General features: G+C 44.4%; 1 protein-coding gene across 2 annotated transcripts in view; it reads left to right on the top strand.

Moving 5' to 3' along the window:
• The window catches only part of TENM2 (teneurin transmembrane protein 2), an 831,811-nt gene that overhangs the window by 427,457 nt on the left and 384,420 nt on the right, over positions 1 to 19,934 (top strand). The gene's annotated exons all lie outside the window — the stretch shown is intronic.

The raw sequence follows: 19,934 nt of genomic DNA, 5'->3' as shown, positions 1-19,934 counted from the left end.
GAGACATAATATGTGCTTAATAAATGCTAATCAGCATTGTATGTGTTATAATTATCCATAATATCGTTGAAAAAAATTTTCAGCTATATTTATAGTATTTATAGTTGGAAAAAAATTTTAAGGGACTAGATCCCATTATAGTTTACAGATGAAAGAAATGGCATCATGGAAGCTGAATTTCTCATTGCCTGGTTTCTTGATTTAACCTCTGTCTCAGCTCTTTGAGTGTATTTTTTTGTTATTAACAGACAAAATAAAAAGCAGACTTTTTTTTTTTCAAGATATGATGAAGCCATGCCCCGGCTTTGATTCCCTCACAGAGCCTCCATTCTTGTCAGGGCAATTTCTCGCATGGATTGATGGCAGAATACGGTCTGTTTCTAAGACTGTTTAAAGCAAGGCACAAAAGAAATCACACTGGCAGGGTCCACAGCTGGCAAAATGGGAGAGGCTAAGCCAGTGAAAGAAGCCGTTGATACAGACCAGAAAATTTTTCAGCTAAAAAAAGGAACGTGCCCACTGCAAGTCTGAGAGCCAAAAGTTTTATTTGGGTAAAGCAGCGTTCGCCTCTGCATGATTCCTAGTTAGAAAATGCACACGCTTGCCTTCTCCAAGTGCCAGAGCATCCTTTTTTTTAACACAGAGACACCAAAATAGAGAGAGAAATAATGGGCTGGCAGATAGTCTAGGCCTAAAAGCAGACCTAGAAACAAATGCTGAGGTGCCTGGACCCATCAGAGCATAAAAGAGGGGTTCCTGGAACCCCGCTGTCCCAAAAATGCCGCCTCTGCCCTTTTCCCATCCCTGTGGGGATCTGTATTAGCAAGACCTATTCCAGAGAGACAAGATGGTTGTGAAGAGGCAGTACGTGGTTTCCAAGACACTTCTCAGCGCTTCTTTCTCTCTCCTTGTCCTTGTCAGCTCCCTGCAAGGACCTTCCCCCTCAAAGCTCCCAGGTGGTAATCCGTTTATTAGGCAAACTTTGTCTGAAAACACAGCTTCTCTGTCACATGCTTTCCATATTGAACATGCTTCTCTACCATGGGAGGGGCAGACAGGCAGCAACCACATTGATTCACCTCTTTTTTGAAATCCAGTGAAAATTAGGAAAGTACACCTTTGCTTGTCGTTTTTCATGGAAACCCCTAGAATAAGACTGAAAATTTCATGGCCAGTCACATCCCTGTTAAAGGTTTTTATTTCTATGTCTATATCTTATCAATAACTGCCCACTAGGGTGTGTTTCACTTGGATTATAAACCCCAAGTGTGTAAGCGTAGCGTCTCTGTAATATTCTTAGATTTTTATCTAGCAAAGTGCGTCTTTCATAAAATCTCTCTAGTGATGTTTTCAAAATCACATCTCATTTTCTGCATACTTTTTATTTCTCTTTAGTACACTGTCTATTCCTAAAAACGTGGACTATGGACTATATCTGTACATATGAGCATGCACGTATTTTCGTGCATTGCTGTGTTTATATATAATGTAATACATATACATCCTACATGTGAAAATACATAACTATTCCACAGAATACAGTGGAATGCTTTACATATAGTGAATTCTCATGTAAATATGTATTGAATAAATGGATGAGGATCATGGTTGCATAGCTCGCAAGGAAAACAATAGAAACCCTGGGTATCATGGATAATTCCCAAACTCAGCAGTTAGAATCAGGAAGCGAGTTCTAGTCTTGATTTCATCCCTCTTTCATTGCTCAGTGGAACGGACCTGTTTTATGTCACCTACGGGGTACCCAAGAAAATGTGGAATTAATGAGCTAGGATTAAAAATAACCATGTAGGTTTTCGATTGTTTTTGAACTATCAGACACTCTGGCCTCTGAGCCGCACCCCCAGGGGAGAGCAGTCACGTGGTGTGCAAGGGGAGCTGACCCTTCAGAAGGAACAAATACTTTCCTGGGAGCTGTAGTGTTCAGCTCTCCATATTGTCTCCCCAAGAGTGGGGATGACTATGTTGTGCCCTTATCATCAAGCCTGAAATACTGTTTTTTTCATGGCAAAGAGGAGAGTGCCTCTATCAAATGGCAGAGGTTGCAATTCACAGAGCTAGCTTTTCTTATTTATAGCCTCTTCCAAGGCCCTCCAGACATAGAAATTGGCTAATGCTGTCTTAAGCAAATCATAACAACCCTGAGCCTTCACTGAAGTCCTCTCACCTCACACAGCTCTCCTTTGAGACTAAAATAGGGGAACCGTCAAGAACGACGGCCTTAGAACCCACACAGAGCGTTCCTGTGAATCAAGGGTCAGCCGTTGACCTCTGGCTTAGCGGGCCTTAGGTGTATCTGGGGGCAACCTGGGGGTGAAGGCAGGACACGGGGCACAGGTTGGAAGGATGTTCCGTCTGCCCCACCAACTTCCCCGGCGTTGTTTGCGACAGGGAGATGTTTGGAACGCATCCCAACCAGAAGCACGTGTCAGAAGATGAGTTGGTTCCCATGTGGCTCCAGAGGGTTGCTGGTGACTTGGAGACATCCTGTTCTGTCTACCTCACTGACTATAATAGTTCCTCGGGAGCCACAAAGAGCAGTTGTCTACACCGGCGTTTAAGGGCTTCCTCCAGAGCTAGTGTTTCACTCGGCAGAACAGAACAGCTTCCTGGGAACAGTTGCCGGAGGTCACATACATCTGCATGGAGGTCCGCGCTGCTTTTTTTTCCTTTTAAGGTGACTCACTTTGACCCCCACGAGGTATCATTTTGTTAACAGGCATTTACATGGTAATATTGCTGTCAATATGTGCAGTGTTTTTTGAGTTTAGCGGTACATCAGGTAGCACGTTCACAGTCTCTGCAGAAGCCTTCTCCTCTGAGGTTTCTGTTCCTAATAATTGCATTTTCCAATTTGTCTCCTCCTTCCTCCTGCTCGGACAGTGTGCGGGGAAGGAAATCTTTAATTTTTGAATGCTCACCCTTCCTGGGTTCTCCCGGATGAGCAGCAAATATATGTTCCTACCGGCTTTTAGGAATAATCTGGGTGCAAACGAACCTCTTTGCCATTGAATCCTCTGTGGAGCTTTGCTGTTCGAAGGCAGAATTCAGTTGTGGTCTGAAATGCAATAGCATCACCATCCCTTCTCAAGTGGGGTGGACAACCTGGGCTTGGAAATCAAGAGAATGCTAGGTTCCACCACTTCCTGCTGGGTGATCTTGGGTAAATGATTTGAAGTCTCCAAGACACTGTTTTTTCATCTGTAAAATGGGGGTTGTAATCATAACTGCTTCATGGAATGGTTTTAAGGATTAAAAGACCAAATGACTACAATCACTAAATAACCATAGGTAATAAGCTTTGTTAAATGCTTAATAAATTGTAATGCTTTTTAACTTCTACCTCTTCTTAGCCATTCTTTCTTCTTTTTCTCTCTCTTCTCTCTGGTAAAAGCATGTGTAAATAATGTTTTCTCTTTCAAGTTGTAGTTTCTTCTTAAGAAACATCAGGAAGTGAGCAAATGTGGCCCACTAGGGCACAAAATATTATAATACTACAGTGTGATAAAACTTTCTATTACTCTTCAGTTTCACTTCTATATTCAACTTCCTGCTTGCTTGGAGAGAAATATTAGAAAAATGTTAATAAGCCCTAAATTTGAGAAGTAAGAATAGAAAATGATAGACAGTGAGAAATATCGCTTAGGGCTCCTCTCCCCAATAATTATCATTCCTGAATATTTAAATTCTATTTCTATCCACCTATTTAATTGAAGAATATATCACAGTAGATGTTACCCACCAGTCCACTCAGAACCCAGATAAAATCTAAAGCTGCTGCTACAAACACCCCTCATAAAATGCTACAAGTGGCACATGTTTGCCAAATAAAACACTTGTTTGAGGAAAACAAACATTTTCTTTGGGCATGGCAAATTGCATGTGTTCATTTTAAAACTGCTGCTTCTGCTGATGAATCTCAAAGGGAAATGAGTTGTTTCTGTCTTGGCCACTCAGGGAGGAAAAGGTTGGCTCTTAGTAATTCCTTTACTGGGAAGCTGCACTTGAAGTGAACCCTGTACAACGTGAATGTGCTACGTTCTTGGTTAGAAAGGCATCAGTCAGTACTTGCTCATTCCTTCTGTGTGCTCTGGGTGCTGAGGTTGATACAGGTATATACAACAAGGGTCGCATCAGTGGAATAAAGAGTATGCTCCGAAAGAGTTGAACAAAGGAGGACAAAGTAGGCAAATATCCCACAGAAAGTTTTCACATGGAAGATGAATGCAGACTTACGGAGATGCACGGTAGAATGCTGGTATCACCATGGGCAAGAAAGAAGCTGGGAGGTACTTAGGGAGAAAATTGAAGGGGGGAGGAGACATTAAGGCAAAGCTATGGTGATGGGAACTTAAAAAGCAAAGGTGGTACATGCACTGTGGTATCCTGGGCCAGAAAAAACAGGCGAAGCAATGTAACAATGGTCATGTCTTCACCGTCACAAACGCACCACGGCGATGGAAGATTTTGACATTGGGGGATAGGGTGGAGGTATGTGAGAACTCTCACTGGATTATCTTTACAATTTTTTCTGTAAATCAAGAATTGTCCCAAAATAAAATTTTATTGTGAAGGAGAGGAGAAAGGAGTAGGAGAGACGGTTGGAAAAGGGAACGGAAAGGACACAGTGCCATATAGGAGAGAGAAAAACATAGAAACAGTGGCATCTATAGAGGGCCTGGCTTTGTCTCAGCCAAGACCACCACCTTTTCTCACCTGGAGCCCCGACAGACTCCCAACCTGTGTGTTCACACCACTCCGGAGCCTCTGGGTGTTCTCCACAATTCAATTAGAATCTCATTGTGTGGTACCCACTCTCCTCCGCCTACTCTCTCTTGTCCTTCTCTTCTGTCTTCTTGCTTGTCCTACAGCCCTTAGCTCTGTTGCCAATACTTAAATAAGGCCTTCCACAACTTCCCTAAGTTAATTCTCCTGTTTACACACTCTTAACAGCACCTCCTTTTCGTTAAAAGCATTTGTCATAGTTTATTTGGCCTCTGTGTGTGCACATGCAAGCAGGATTATTTGATAAACATTTGTCTCCCCCATAGGGCTGGAAGTAACTCAAGGCTAAAGGAATGTCATACGTTTTCCACACAATTTCCACAATGTGGGAACAGCAACCAAAACACGGAAGTTGCCCATGTACCAGAAGTTGCTACTAAGATGAGCTGTCCATGTTCAAGTGTGTCTGGGGCACCTCAGAAACACCCCTTTCTAGCCATCTTCCGAGGTCCCCGTGCAGCTTGATCAGCCATGCCATCCCCAAGAATAAATGTTGTATCTCATTCATACCCTCAGCTACAGTGTTTGCCAACAAGAGACATAAACTCTATTCTCTACACGGGCCAGATCGGGGGCCACTCTCCCATTTGTCCCAATCCCCTATTAAATGCCACACAGGGAAGTTATTAGAGGTAATAACGAATATCTACTTGTTAATCTCACTCTGACGTTGACAGCGGCGGGGACATAGCAGTTGTTGACATGCAGAAATAGGTATTCGTTGTTGTCAGATATACTGATACTTGAGCCAAAGTCAGCAGAGGCAGCCTGACAACTTGGTGTGTGGGAGGTGTCACCTGAGCCCTGGAATCTTGACCCCCTTTTTCTTATCGCCTCCCAGTGAAAGCATCCTTGCGTTCTCTAGGACCCATGCTCAGTGATATTCCCTTTAATGAGCAGAAAATATCTGTCCCCTTTAACTGAAGAGCTCTTAGAAGCAATTAGCATTTAGGGAATGTCTTGTTTAGAAATAATGTCTGCATCAAATTACCCATGATGGACTCATCTGAAACTGGAAGATAGATGCTCATCTTTCCTGGGGTAGCACCTGCAAGCATTTGTGCCGGTGGAGCTGATAGCAGCATTGCTGTGAGTCGTTGCATGAGAGAATGGTGGGGAAACAGAAACCCCTCTCGCCCCTGAGCATTTTGTGAGGAAGGGGGTGACGTTCCCTTCAGGTTGTGCCGTTCACCTGTCGTTTCAGATCTGAAGGTTGAGTGTGTTTCGCATGCCATACTTAATTCTCTCGTTGCCTTAGAGATCCCCGCCTTTTGGCCACTGCCTGGGAAATGAGAAGTGATCCTATGCGTCAAAATGAATTCTGTGTCAGAAGAGGGTAGGAGCGGGAACTTGTTGCTGAGTGACAGCTTCAGGGAAAAGAAATCTCTGTATTAGTTTAAGGGGGGAAAATGAATGCAACGCAGTATGTTTCTGACCCCATCCGAGTTGCGTGTGTTTGAATTGAGTCATTCTGACCAATGGATGATTCTGGCACCATTTTGGTAACATGGATAATATTTGATAATATTACAATATTGACAATAAGTGTTAGTGAGTGGTTATTAAATTCCAGGGGCTATGCAAAGTGCTTTCCATATTTTAATCCATTTATTCATCCTGACAGCCCTGTTTACTAATGAGAAAATTGATGTTCAGAAAGATTCAGTTAAACGCTTACATTTATTCAGCAAAAAAGTGCGAAAAGCTAGGATTTGGCCCCAGGCGAGGCTTAACTCCAGGTGCCATACAGTGACGGGGGAACCGAGCCTGCAAGGAGTTGGTGGGGCGGTGGGTATAGTAGTATTTCAGTAGATCGCAGACGCCACACTTTTGCCTAGGGCCGGCCCTGCTTCAAAGTGAAACTTCCACAGGAAAACTAAATAAAGGAAAGAAAAGCCAAACAGAACAAATTTCCATTTAGTCAGCTTTTGCTGTCCTCAGAGGCTCTGTGTTTATGCTAGATCTTAATTATGCTGCTTGTCAAAGACACTCTAAACTCCTCTGCGGTTGAGGGAGCTATTTTATCTTTTCATCTTTACAGTCAGGAAAGGACTTAGTATGCTGAACCCTACCCTTGATGAGCTTCAACCCTGGAACAAAAGGACATTTCTCTCTCTCCTTCCCAGCCGTCCCCACCTCTGTGCTGCCAGACATGAACACCTAATGAGGAGGCTCTGGCCGTGTTAGGAGTAGGCAGAGCCTGGGTGGCCCTGGACAAAGCTGTGAACCCACAAGGGCTGTGTGGGCCTCTTGTGTCCAACCCCTGTGTGTGACTTGCAGACGCCAAGCCCTCATGCATCTGCCCTCTGGACTCCCTCTACAGTGCTCACGGCCCAGGCTAACAGCACCCTCCTGTCAGGGTAAGAGTGGGGAGAGTCCCTCTGGGAATACTCAGGTAACATTGGGAGGTCACTTGAGATTTTCAATGCACAGCAATGTGCGTTAAACAACTTGAGTTCACACAATAAGGAAGTTGGTCCCTTATTCAATTCTCTTTCAACCCTGCAGACCAAGCCAAGGAGAACACCTTTGGTTTGATGTTTTTATAAACTTACTTTCTTTTCATTGTCCCTGTTTTTACCTTTATCTTCCATTCATGGCACACGAGGCTCATTTTACATGTCTTGAGGTGATGGAAAGTTTTCTTTTCCATTGAATCCATTTCAATAGAAAAAAATGTAGATTCACTCAAAGAAACATTGTTAAGCAAGTAGTAGCACGCCATGGAGCAAAGACTGGGAGGGCCACACAGAGGACTGGAGATTTTCTGACGAAGGCTTCCAGCAAGTGGCCCTGCGTCATGTACACTCTGACTCAGCTTGAGATCCGGTATGTGCTGCTCATGGGAATCCCTTCTCAGGCCTCTTTTCAGGGAGTCGTAAAAATTGCAACAGATCATCAACACTGAGCGATGAGTAGATCTAACGGCAATTTCAGGCTCCTGGAGGCGGGATCACAAGGAAGATATTTTGGGGTGGGCGTCTCCATCCCCAGCCCATAGGTTATCATGACCCATGGTAACAGCGATGTGACAGGTATCAGACGCATGGGAGATTTTGGCTTTGTTTTTCTTCACCATAATTCAGATACCACAGCCTCACCCTCAGAGACTCTGTTCCAGTGGGTCTGGTGTGGGGCCGAGGTATGTGCCCTTTCTTTAATAACTATCCCAGGTGAAATGAACAGAATCTCCACTGATAGAATTCGGTCAGTTTTAGCGCCCACTGTGGCATGCAGACCAAAATGAGGAAATGAATGTGACTGCCCTGTGCAGACAGAGCCTGCCAGCGTGAAGGGTGCATCCCAATGCAAGGGAAGTGACAGTTCTATCTCCTGCAAAAATAAATCTCAAACATAAGTTTTCAGCTCATGCAGCCCCATGTTCCCCAAACAGCCAAGTGGCTTGTCGATCCCGTTGGCCTCTCTTGATCTCAGGCACCTCTTCTGGAAAATCGGGATGCTGATATTGCCCTGCACAAGGCTAACATATCTGGCCAGACAATCCATGAAGGTCCCTCTGATCTGCATGATGTGTGTGTGTTTCTGTGCCCCAAGTGACTCCTTAAAAACTTGCCCGTAGAGAGTGCCACTGCTGTCATGTAAAAACGTGCTCAGTTCGAGGCAAGTTGTGAGTCTGGTTTCATTTCATAGATCAGAGGAGCACCTTGCTTTCCTCTGGTAGGAGCTTGACAGCTCTTCTCTTCCCCGAGCCTGACAAAGCTGTTTACCTTCTGGTCTCCGGGAAACCCAGTGGGGTATGTCATGGAACACCCAAGTCCAGAATGCGCTGTGATTCATTTCTAATCACTGACATTATCCAGGTGACTTGCTCGAGCCTGGCTGAGACAGAGTTCCCTTTCAGCACCGACGTTTCATAACCAGCACTCTTCTGCCATGCCCAAAGCCTTGTGAAAATATTTTCAACAGTTAACAAGCAGAGCCTGCAGTTATAATATGCTCGTTAGGCCGCATGTTAGTTTTCAAGTCTTGCAGCACACATAATCTGCTCCTTGATTTCCACCGAAGTTCAGCTCTGTGGGGCATCTGCAGAGGAAGGCGGGCAGCCCCAGGGGTCTTGCCAAGGGCAGCTGTCTTTCTGTGTGTTTTCCAGGAGACCGTGCCTATGTAAAATAACACACCTACCCTATTTGCATCTCCAGCCACTCTTTGTCTGGGGCGGGAGAGGGATGCGAGGGGTGGGGGGAGAGGGGGAGACAGGGTCCCTTCCATCATTTACACAGTCTTTCTTGATTCCCTGGTGAACAGATTCCTCCAGGAACCAAATTAATTTTAAAAGACACTGTGAAAGTTATACCCAGTAATCCCAGGGGTTGAATAGGCTGATTTCTTGAGTTTATTAGATCTTCCTTTGTTCTAGACCTTACTTCTGTGTGCGTCAAAGTCACGGTCTTAGAAAACAGTGCTCTAATTCCAAAGGAGATGTTTTCAAATATTTTCGAATATAGGCCTTTGACCAATTATATACAGTGCTTTGTGGGGGGTGGAGTTCCCTGTATTTTGGAAGCCCTGCATTTGTGAGAAAATAGTTTCTGTCTCCAAGGTCAAAGTGCCTGAGAATATTCTGGCAATTTCATAGTTTTTAAAGCAATGATTTTGGCTGCGGAAGGAATAATTGATTTTTATTATTTTTTTAAACTTACTGGTGGCTGGTTACAAAAGAGAGTGTTCATTCCTATTTTAGTCAGTAAGTTCGTTCCTGGAATGTGCCTGGCAGGGTGTTCGTTAGGCCTTGAAAGGACACCAGTAGATAATACCTGTTTCATTTTTAATGGAACTAATAGTGAACCACGGCAATCTTGTAAGCAGATAAATACAATGGAGCAAGATGAGTGGCACTAATTGAGCTATGAACAGAAATCAACGGGAGGGAGAGAAGGGAATGAAAACAAAGACTTGACAGATAAATGAGATCCTGTGTTGGGAGAGACCCAAGAAGAGTCAAGACTGAAACTGAGGGACAGAGAACCAGAGATCCAGAGAAGCAGGACTGAAGTTAGCCAGGAAGGAATCAAATGTTGGCAGGATTGTCTCTTGAGAGGTGTTTATGGATCTGGCCCATGGATAGGTGGGGCATGATGCTAGGGTTCATGGACCTTGCTTAGAGAGCTGGGTGGGGCTAACAGGTAGGGAAAGAGTGGGGCTAATTAAGTTGGAGAGGAAAACCCCCAGTGAGTGTAGGACCGTTCATTGTTTACAACCTTTGAGACATCAAGGAGGAGTGTTGGGTGATAGCTTCACACTTAACATTTCTTCCAATACATGTATTGACCCTTCCATGACTCATCCATGATAACACCTTTCCCTGCGGACTACTAAGAGTATTATATGAGATGGTGATGTGGAATAACCACCTGAGAACCTGGGATGGGAAACAATTTGTTTTGACCATGTTCATTGATCCCCCCACACCCCAGTTGCTTAAAATGTGTAGTCTTATTTGATAGGAATGAGTTGAGCTTCAGACTTAAAAGGTATATCTCCCTTCTTTACATATATCAGGATGTATGTTGAGGGATACCCAAGATGTTCTTTACACCTTAAGATAATTGAACCAATAACATGCCAGGCAGTGTTCACATTGTTCGATGCCTCTAATAGTGGGTTTCTGTATTGCATCTTCTGGTTATTTAAATGGGGACTTCCTGGTCCCCATCAGAGCGATCAAGCACTCATGTTGTTTTGAATTAGCGTAGATGCCTTGTAGTGTAACTAATGATGTCTGAGCAAGGTTCATACCTGTCAACCTTCATTCTTTCGCTATGAGACTAACAGTTATTTCCAAGGATGCAAATATTAACTTGCATGAGTCCTCAAAATGATGGCATGTTGACCCTGTATATTCAAAGAAAATCAAATGAGTGCTTGCAGAAACGGTTGCCAACTGCAGGCATGTACCAGCGGAGACCTGAGTGCAGGCAAAGCTAAATACCTGATGTAGGAGATGTTAGGGAGAGCCTCCGGCATGGACAAGAAAGTGGCAAATCAATAATTGCTAAAAAATCACCACTTTGATTTCATCAAATTCTTTACCTCTTACACAATGATGGCCAGATCTGCCTGCCTGGGCCAGATTTCTCTTATGTGGTCATCCATATGGGAAGAAAGGACTAGAGATGCGCCAGTGCTCCCGGAACATGCGTTCTAGCACTTAAAACCCCACCAAGCAAGGGTCCTTCAACAAGGTGTGGCATCTAAGCATACTCAGTTCTGTGTACCTTTACCTTACTGGCTTTCTCTCCTCCTTGGAACACATAAGGATTTGAGAGTAGACCTTGATCAATGGACATTTTAAAGGGAATGTTGAGACACCTTGCAGACAGAAATGAGCCAGGGGCTGGTTTGCCACTCTCCTCTTTTATTTCAAGAAACAGCTCTGCTTTCTGTGTTGGTATTAGATCATGAGTTAGGAGGCACTAGACCCAGAGGCGGATTCTGTGGATTGCCAGGTTTTCCAATGCCAGGACACACATCTGATCGTTTAGGGTTTGTGGAAGTAATCTTCCTTCTTTCCTTCCTTCCTCTCTTTCTTTGTTTATTAATTTTTTTTTATTTTCAGTTGCTATGTCTCTTTATGGAGATATAACTTACATACCCTCCACATTCACCCCCTGTGAGTGTATAGTTCAGTGACTTTTAGTCGATGCATACAGCTGTGCGAGCATCTCCCAAATCCTGTTTGAAGACACTGCCATCATGTCAGAAAGTCCCTTCATGCCTGCCCCATTTATTCTCAGTGAGCCTATAAACCCCCTCCAAAATGGGCTGATAGGTAGTCATTTTTATTTGAAGACCAAGGAAGCATGTTTTATAATACTGTGTTCTAAAAATGTGTTTAAATGTATTTCTCCAGCTTCTCTTACGCTATCATAATATAATTGCCGTGGCATAAGAAGCAGCAGAGAGAGGGGAAAAGGGGGTCTGCTGCAGCTTTGAAGCCCAGTGTGCAGGGCCCCCACCCTGCTTCACCAAACGTTGACACTCCATGCTGAGGTTTGGAGAAATAGAACTTGTGGGCGGCAGGAGGGAGATGAACCCACTTCTTGGGTAATATGTCTTCAACAGACATTATTAAGCCTTCAGTTACCGGTCAGTTGGAACCATAAGTAATAATCTCTGCTACTTGTTGACCATATATTCTGTTTTATTCTCTTCACATTCATTATCACATTAAGCCTCACCCTGGGCTCTCTCCCTTTATAAAGATAAGGAAACTGAGGTTCACAGAGATGGAACACATTTCTCAGAGTCACTCCATGGTGCCAGGAATCAAACCCAAGTCTGTATCACTGCCCCGCCCCTACTTTAAAGATTGCATTTCATCCCATCTCTGAACAAACGAATCAAGGCACAGCAATGGAGAGACGGTGCAATTGTCAGAGGTCTGCTTCAATGCCTAGGAGAGAAAAATTGAAAACATGGGGCCCCAGGGAAAAAGGTAAGCCAACATTACACTTAACAGCCACCCAAAACATGTTAGGAATAAAAGAATAATTTAAGGGGAGAACACTCGTGGCTGTGGAAGTTCTGAGAGTTTGTCCTTTGAACTGCGCAGTGTTTGAGGCTGAGTGACAGGGTGAGACCGTGTACGGACAAGCATCTGCTTGACTCATCTTGAGTGACTCTCTGCCTGGGAACGAACTTCACAGACCTGTGGTAATGCTGGGGGAAGCATCACGATCCGGTGGCTCGAACAAACTCAGAATAAGTCATTATTACAGAGCCATGCTGAGGGTGTAAGAGGGGCATTGTCTGCCGTGATCGCTCCCTTAGCTCCCCGCTCACTGTACTACTCATTCGCCACTCAGCATGTAAACGCCGCCTTGTATGAGATTGTTTTCCTGTTTGTTTTATCATCTAAGCCCCATGGTTCTCAAACTTGGTTAAGCAAAACCGTCGTGGGAGCCGCTTATTAAAAGAGTACGTTTCTGGCCCCCAGAGAAATTTGGGGGACATTTGTCTTGGGTAAAGGCTTAGACACCTGTATTTTTATAAGGACTTTCTGTGACTCTTGGCATAAACCCTGTTTGGGATCTGCTGCTCTTTAAAACTGTAAGTCCGTGAGGGCATTTTGTTCCCTGGAATCTAGCAGAGGGCTTGGCACAGGGGAAAGTTCAGTAGATAGTCACAAACTGAAGGAGGGAATGAATGAGAGCTGTCCCTTCTTTGGGGACAGTGATGATGTAACAAACCTCCCACCATGCTAGTAAAGAGTGATCAATAATCACTGACTGATTAATTAGTTTTAAATCTATCTCTTATTTTTACCTCCACCTTTGCTCAGCTCTGGGCAAATGGCCATGACTTTGTTTCCAGTCTTGTGCTCTGAAACACCTGATGCCCCCCTGGGGAGGTGTGGGGGCGGATGCGGCTTCCAGGAGCTGATCGGGAGCGGTTACCGGAGTTTGCTCTATCCCAGAAACCCCGCGAGAAAAGCAAGTCCCACATTTTGCAAGTTTATTTTGCTGTAGCGCAGTGAATAATTGTCCTGGGGGGACTGGATGGCATTGGAGAATATTAATCTTAGATTTTCATTTCCTGTAAAATAACTTACCACTTATTACATTCAGTGAGAATACTTTGGGTTTCAGGAAATATGCATATTTTATCACCGGCAGCCCTAAGTGTGCTCCCAAATGTCTCTGAAGCTCAGGAGTTAAGAGGGGCAGGTGCGGGCAATTGAGGAGGCCAGGGAATGCCACACTGGCTGAGAGAGGACGGGAGGTAGGGGACCGAGTCACCTGGAGTCAGCACAGCCGGCACCTCGTTGTCTAATTTTAGGCTCATTGAGCTTTAAAATTCTTTTCAATAGGAAAATGTTAAAAATCAAAGTGACAGTCATAATAATAATTAATGGGCTAGCATTTATCAAGCCCCTAACTGTGTTCCAAGCATTTTACTCTTTCATGTATCATGGTATTTAATTGATTCTTTGCAGGAACCCGATGAAGTAGCATAGTGTGTTACAAGCGAGAGCATCTCAAGTAAGACAGGGCTCAGAGAAAGGTCTTTGCTCATAAAACTGAGAAAAAGTCCAAGGGAACCTCCAGGCAGGTTAGATGTCAGGGACCCACCAGTATCATAGGCCCCTCTTGGTCTTTTCTATGGTGATAAAGATGGCTACGAGCAACTCCAGCTTCCATCCTGTAAAAATTAGTTCCCATGGTAAGGAAGCCTCTTTTAATGCAGAATCAGGGAAGTTCCCACTGTGATCCTCACGACTGACATTGACTGCAAAGTTTGGGAGTCCCCAAGAGCAACTTCAGGTTTGATAATTTGCTAGAAGAACTCACAGAACTCATTATATTCATATGTATGGTTTTCTATAGGGAAAGGACACAGACTAAATTAAGTCAAGGCAAGAGGCTCAGGGAACAGCATCCAGAAAAGCTGCACAAGCAAAGCTGCCAACTGTGCTCCCCCAGCACCACCGGGGACAGTGCGTGACAACACCCACACACTATTGCCGACCAGGGAAGCTCTCCCGAGCCTTGATGTCTGGTGTTTTTATTGGGGCTCAGTCACAGAGAGATTGTTGACCAGTCACATAGCAGACCTTTGGTCTCTAGTTCCTCCCAAGGTCAAGTTAATACCATGTGGTCCAAAACCCCCACCATAAATGACATCGTTAGACTATACAATGTGGCCCATGGCCTTCAGGTAAACAAAGACTCTTGCCCATCAGACATTCCAAGGGCTTTGAGGTCATCTCTCAGGAGGCAAGGACAAAGGCCAGACCTCTTCTTGGGAAAGGTTAATTCTTTATCACACAATTCCACACTGTTCCAGTAACAGCCATAGCCTCGACTGTGGTCCTGGCATGGACATGGAATTTGCTAGCTGGCAAGGCCTAGGGATGAGGCCACTCAGCTTGCCCACCACCTAGACCAAGACCAAGGAGGGCTGGTACTCCAAGACAACTGGGCACTGATCAAGTGAGCTCTTTACAGTCGTAAACAAAGTAAGAGGACCAAAGTCTGTGTCAACGTATAAAAAGACTACACGGAGTAAGTAAAACACCAAACACCTTTTATTTGGATTCCTTGGGATGTCATTAGCAAGTCCATGCGAAAATGATATAAGGGCAACTTAATAAATGTACCATATTTTGCCGTGTATGATGCATGCTGTTTTTGCCCAATTTTTAAGGGAAAAATAAGGATGCACATTATATATGGTAGTACTAATTCCTTATTTATATAAGTGTTTTTAATTCTGTTATTTATGCTTAGGCATTAAAAGTATAACTCTAGAAAGCAATAATGATATCCGTATGCAAAAGAATACCCTGGAATATGATAATCATTTTTATATATAAATAAGAAATTGAATTAAAAAATTAAAATGAAAGATATATTTTTTTCCCTGAAAGTCTGGGCCAAAAACATGATTGCACAGTGTACAATGGGAGCACATTATACACGACAAAATACGGTAGTTTTTACAAAAAGAGATGGAGCCTCTTAAAATAGGACATGTATGACTTAAGAAAGGCAGAATTATAGAGAGTTGGTGAAGAAGCTCTACGTGTGATTGCTCATGCCCATTTCCCACCAGAAATGAGTCGTCTGTCTCGTTTCCATGGAGCAGCATGTAAACCGCCTGCAGCCGTGGTTCCCAAGCTTGCGGTGCATTAGAATCACGCAGGGAGCTTTTACAACCTGAATGCCCAGGTCACACCCCAAACCGGCGAATCAGAGTAGCTCGGGGAGGGGTCCCGGTGCCTGCATTTTTTTAAAGATCCCTAGGAGAGTTCCATGTGTACCAGTTTGGAAACCACCGTCAAGGGATTTTAAAACAACACAGGTACCACTGCTTTGACCACTGGTTTCCAAAGTGCACTTGATAACGCGAATATTGCCAACCATCAGTCCGCACTGCTCCTGAGAACCATCGGGATGGAGTGGGAAATCCGAGTGAGAGATACCTGGGCTGAAACCCGGCTTTGACATTTACTTGGTGATGGATCCTGAGCTACTTAGTAGTGTCTTAGCTTCTGGAAGGTTCAGTTCTCTCAGTGAACCAACTAGTAACTTCTACCACACGGAGCTTCTGAAAGAAAATATGGAGAAAGTGTGTGGCACAGCAAATGTCAATTCCCCTCCTTACATTACTACATTTACTGTGAAAGAGACAGAATCTCCTTGTCTTTTTCTTCCCTGACTTTCAGAATTTGCTGTGTTGTGTTGTTTTTCACATGTCTCTGTAGGATGAAGAAAAAGTATCTCAGTCAAGGATGCAAAGGTGTAAAGTTTTCTTTGTCCTTAAATATATTTGTTCCCTTAAGTGTTGGGAGTCCTGTGAGGAGGTGGCTCATTCCATCAGTCATTTGTCCAAGCAAAATTAATAAGGATCCATGACAATGTCTCATCAATCCTAAAATGCACTGACTTACAAAATAACTCACTGTTATTTTAGGTATGAATAAAGAGGGAAAACCTTTGCCAGTTAACACATGACATGCCATCAGTTGCAAGAAGAATTCCTGTTTCTTAAATGTTAAAATGAGCAATGAAATATATGTCACAGAGTCAGTGGAATGTGATGTCATCCAGGATGCTAGGCATTAGAATACAGAGCTGCCCAGGACACCAATACAGTCATTCAAGGCAGCAAAGGATGAAGGCCCACACAGGGCCGTAAGCCTCTCCCTCCTGAGAAGAGAGTTGACCTCAATGTCATCAGGAGAAAATGCTTTTTTATGCCTCTTTTAGGTGATTAAATGCTACCCACTCATCACGGGCTCACTTTTGAGAACACAGTGACCAGTTTAAATGGTCCTCATTTTTAAATCACTCTTCTTCAAACAGGGCCAGTTTTAAATGGTTGAGTGTCAACCCACCCAAAGATGGGAGAGCAAAAATGGCTCGTGGTAGACATCTCCGCAGATTACAGAGGCCACGATTCAGAAAGAGGTGCAGAGGTAGAAGGAATCCGATTTGACAGTCACATGATCTTCCTTCCTCAAACCTTCCCGTTCAACTGAAGATTTTGTATTGTGATTCCAAATGAGTCAAAATATAAGCTTGGAAAACATTTTCTGAATAGAGCCCTTAGCATTATTCTTTATATACTAATATAGATATGCCCTCATTTCTCTCTTTTTACATTAAAGTCTGCTTGCCCGCAAATGCGCCTACATTTACTAATTTATTTGTATGTAGTTGACTAAATACGTTCCCATGTAGCAGCAAGGAAAAACATAAGTGATTCAGACCGATACCTTTACAACGCAACCTTTGTGTTTAGTTTGGGAAATTAATGTTTTAGTGACAGAAAACAAATCCAAAAGTAGCAATCTCCAACATTTTGGGCATCAGGAACCAATTTTGTGGAAGACGATTCTTCCGCAGACCAGGCTTGTGGAGGGATGGCTTCGGGATGATGCGAGCATATTACATTCAAGCTCACCCCCTGCTGTGCGGCCCGGTTCCTAGCAGGCCCTGGCCAGTGCTGGTCCATGGTCCAGAGGCTGGGGACCCCTGACCAAAATGAAAGAGAGACAGACAAAAAATAATAGCCACTTCAAATCTGAGCGAGAATCTCACTAATAGCAGCTAGCTGTGCCATGCTGGCTCCGCTCCAATAACAGAGCGTTTCCTTAGAAGGTAAGCAATTTAGAGAATGAATCTGCTCTGCTATTTGGTTGGAGTAGGGCTGTCCGAGTTAGATCTTTAAGGAAAGAATCTCATTGGTCCATCTTATTAAGGAAGCTTCTGCCATATGTAGGCTCTGAACCTGCCTGATCAAAAGCAGGTCTTGTCAAACAGCATCCAGCACCTAGAGAAAAGGATGAACTTTGTTGGTTTAGATCATCCAGTCCAAATGCAAACACGTTCCTAAGCTTCTGTTTGCATACTCCAGAAGAAAAAAAAGACTTCGTCATTTTCCCAGACTCTGACACTAACAGCGTTCCAAGGGGCTGGCAGCTCCCACAGAAATTCCCAAATCACTGTGTTAATGACACACACAGAAAGGCACAAGTTTCCTGCATAACCTGAAATTTAAAGCTTCCCGTTGTCATCGTGTGGGTCCTTTTATTTATTTAACTCTTGGTCTTTTTCTCTGAACGGATCCTGGTCCTTCAGTTTTTCTGCCATGCCATGCCTCCGCTGACCCTGTCTAGAAGTTGTAAGGCTGAAATTTTGACAGCTTTGTCATTTTCCTAGCTGTGAGGGGGATGTCAAGCTTCCAGGATTACTGCTCTCCAGGAATACTTCACAACATAATCAAGCAGAAGGTCAAGAGAGAACGAGAGAAAAAAAAACTCTAATTAAGTCAGAAAAGGCTGACTTGGACCATAAAGCACGTTTGCGACTTGAGGGAGAGCCCCGTGCTGGTGTCCAAGTGCAACAATCGGCCCCAGTCAGGGGCCGCACTTGTCGCAAATGGACAACAAAAAAATTGCCAGTAAAGTGAGCAGCTCCTTAAGAACTGGCTCCATTCTTTGCTTCTATTCTGCTATTAGGGCCCCTCTTGAACCAGATTAAAGCAAGGCGCTGTAACACATAGCATGATTAGAGCAATGGAAAGAGAGCAAGCTCTTGTCTTCATTTGCTGCCTTTGCTCCAAAGATGTGTGACTTCCGTGTACCAGCCTGGCGTGTAATGCAACTAGACAGTAGTGTCCAAATAGAATTAAAGAGAAGTACGTGACTTCTACTGGGAATGGAACTGAGAAGAGCCTGACTCTAAACTTGTATGATGGGTCCCCGCTCTAAGGAGCCAGGCACCATGTAGAAGTCCTAGACAGTCAATATGCTCAGTCCATTTGGGTTCAGCAAGTCCTATCTGAAATCTGCTATGTGCCAAACACTGGGCATGACCTTAGTGGTTCAACAAAGTCACAGGCAGGAGGAGCTTCGTGTCTAATGGTGCTTAAGGCAGGTGAGCAAATACTGTCAGTAATGGTTGGTGAATGCAATGGCAGGAAAATAGTAACTTCTTTAAAGTTGTTGATTACCTGCTCTGTGCTGTTCATTGCTCCAAGTGCTTTACAGGAAATAAGTCTTTTAATGTAAATGTTAGACTGTCATGCCTGGAACATGAAGAATATGGAGAGTACCCTGAAAGGAGGTGTTTCAATGGGTCTGGAAGAATATAAGGGATTATTTTCTGTATCTAATGAATAGAGGAATGGAAGTAAAACCATGCTAAATAGAGAAAAACTATATATATAATGACTCAAAGTACAGCATAAGATGAGATCAGCCAAGAACTGTGGTATTCCTACAGCGTAAAGCGAGAGTCAGGTGGTGGAGGAGAAGCTGAAGAGAATAGGAAGGAATGAAAGCGTTGTCCTACAGGTGATGAAGCCACGGAAGAAATTTTAAGTAGGGGTGATGGGCAAACCCTTTTTCTAAGCCGTGTCTGTCTTTGACGACCCAGAGACACAACTAAGGGACAAGGCAAATGAGAAAGGCAGCGCAATGGAGGGGGACAGAAAAGACGCAGCCGTGTGCTTGAGAGCCATAATGAGGCGCCCGGGACGCCCTCAGCCTGGTGATGGTGAGCCCCAAGACTGGCCACTGTGGAAAAGTTGGGCACAGGGGATGAGGTAATGAGAAGCCACACTCATTTCTTTCTCAGCCGTTTGGCTGCAGAGTCCACTCTCCTTTGGGCGTCTGCGAGGCAGCTCCTGGAAACACGAAGGTTTGCGTCCACCACTAGAACGTGTCAGCGTTTCGGAAGACCCGGGCCGTGCTCCGCGGCTCCCTTGTCCTCGTGAGCAGGGGCTGGGCCCTCCACTCAGAGGAAGGCCGTAAGCCTCCCAGTTCCCGGGACAGGGCATGGTGTCGTGAGATTGTCAAAGCTTCTGAAATGTGTCCAATAGGGGAAGGAAAAGAGTCCATCCGACCGAGATGGATGAATCGGAAGGCCTTCAGAGGAAGGAGGAATGCAACATGACGGCCCAGGGTCTGAAAGAGGGTCCCTTTGCTGGAGAGCTTACGGAGTCTGTACACATACCCGCGTTCACGCACGCGCGCGCGCGGACTGGGCTAAGCTCTGCCCCTGCAGAACTCCAAAGCTCATTTCCATTGTGCGACCGTGGAAAGAGCATTGGAGTTTTGGAGGAGCAGGGAGAACTCACGCCTGCCGAAAACTTGAAATTTG

Source organism: Pteronotus mesoamericanus, unplaced genomic scaffold (genome assembly GCF_021234165.1).
Source record: "Pteronotus mesoamericanus isolate MK-2021 breed Mesoamerican mustached bat unplaced genomic scaffold, CSHL_Meso_final contig_2, whole genome shotgun sequence".
Classification (NCBI taxonomy): Eukaryota; Metazoa; Chordata; class Mammalia; order Chiroptera; family Mormoopidae; genus Pteronotus; species Pteronotus mesoamericanus.
This window is presented reverse-complemented; position numbering and strand designations above follow the sequence as displayed.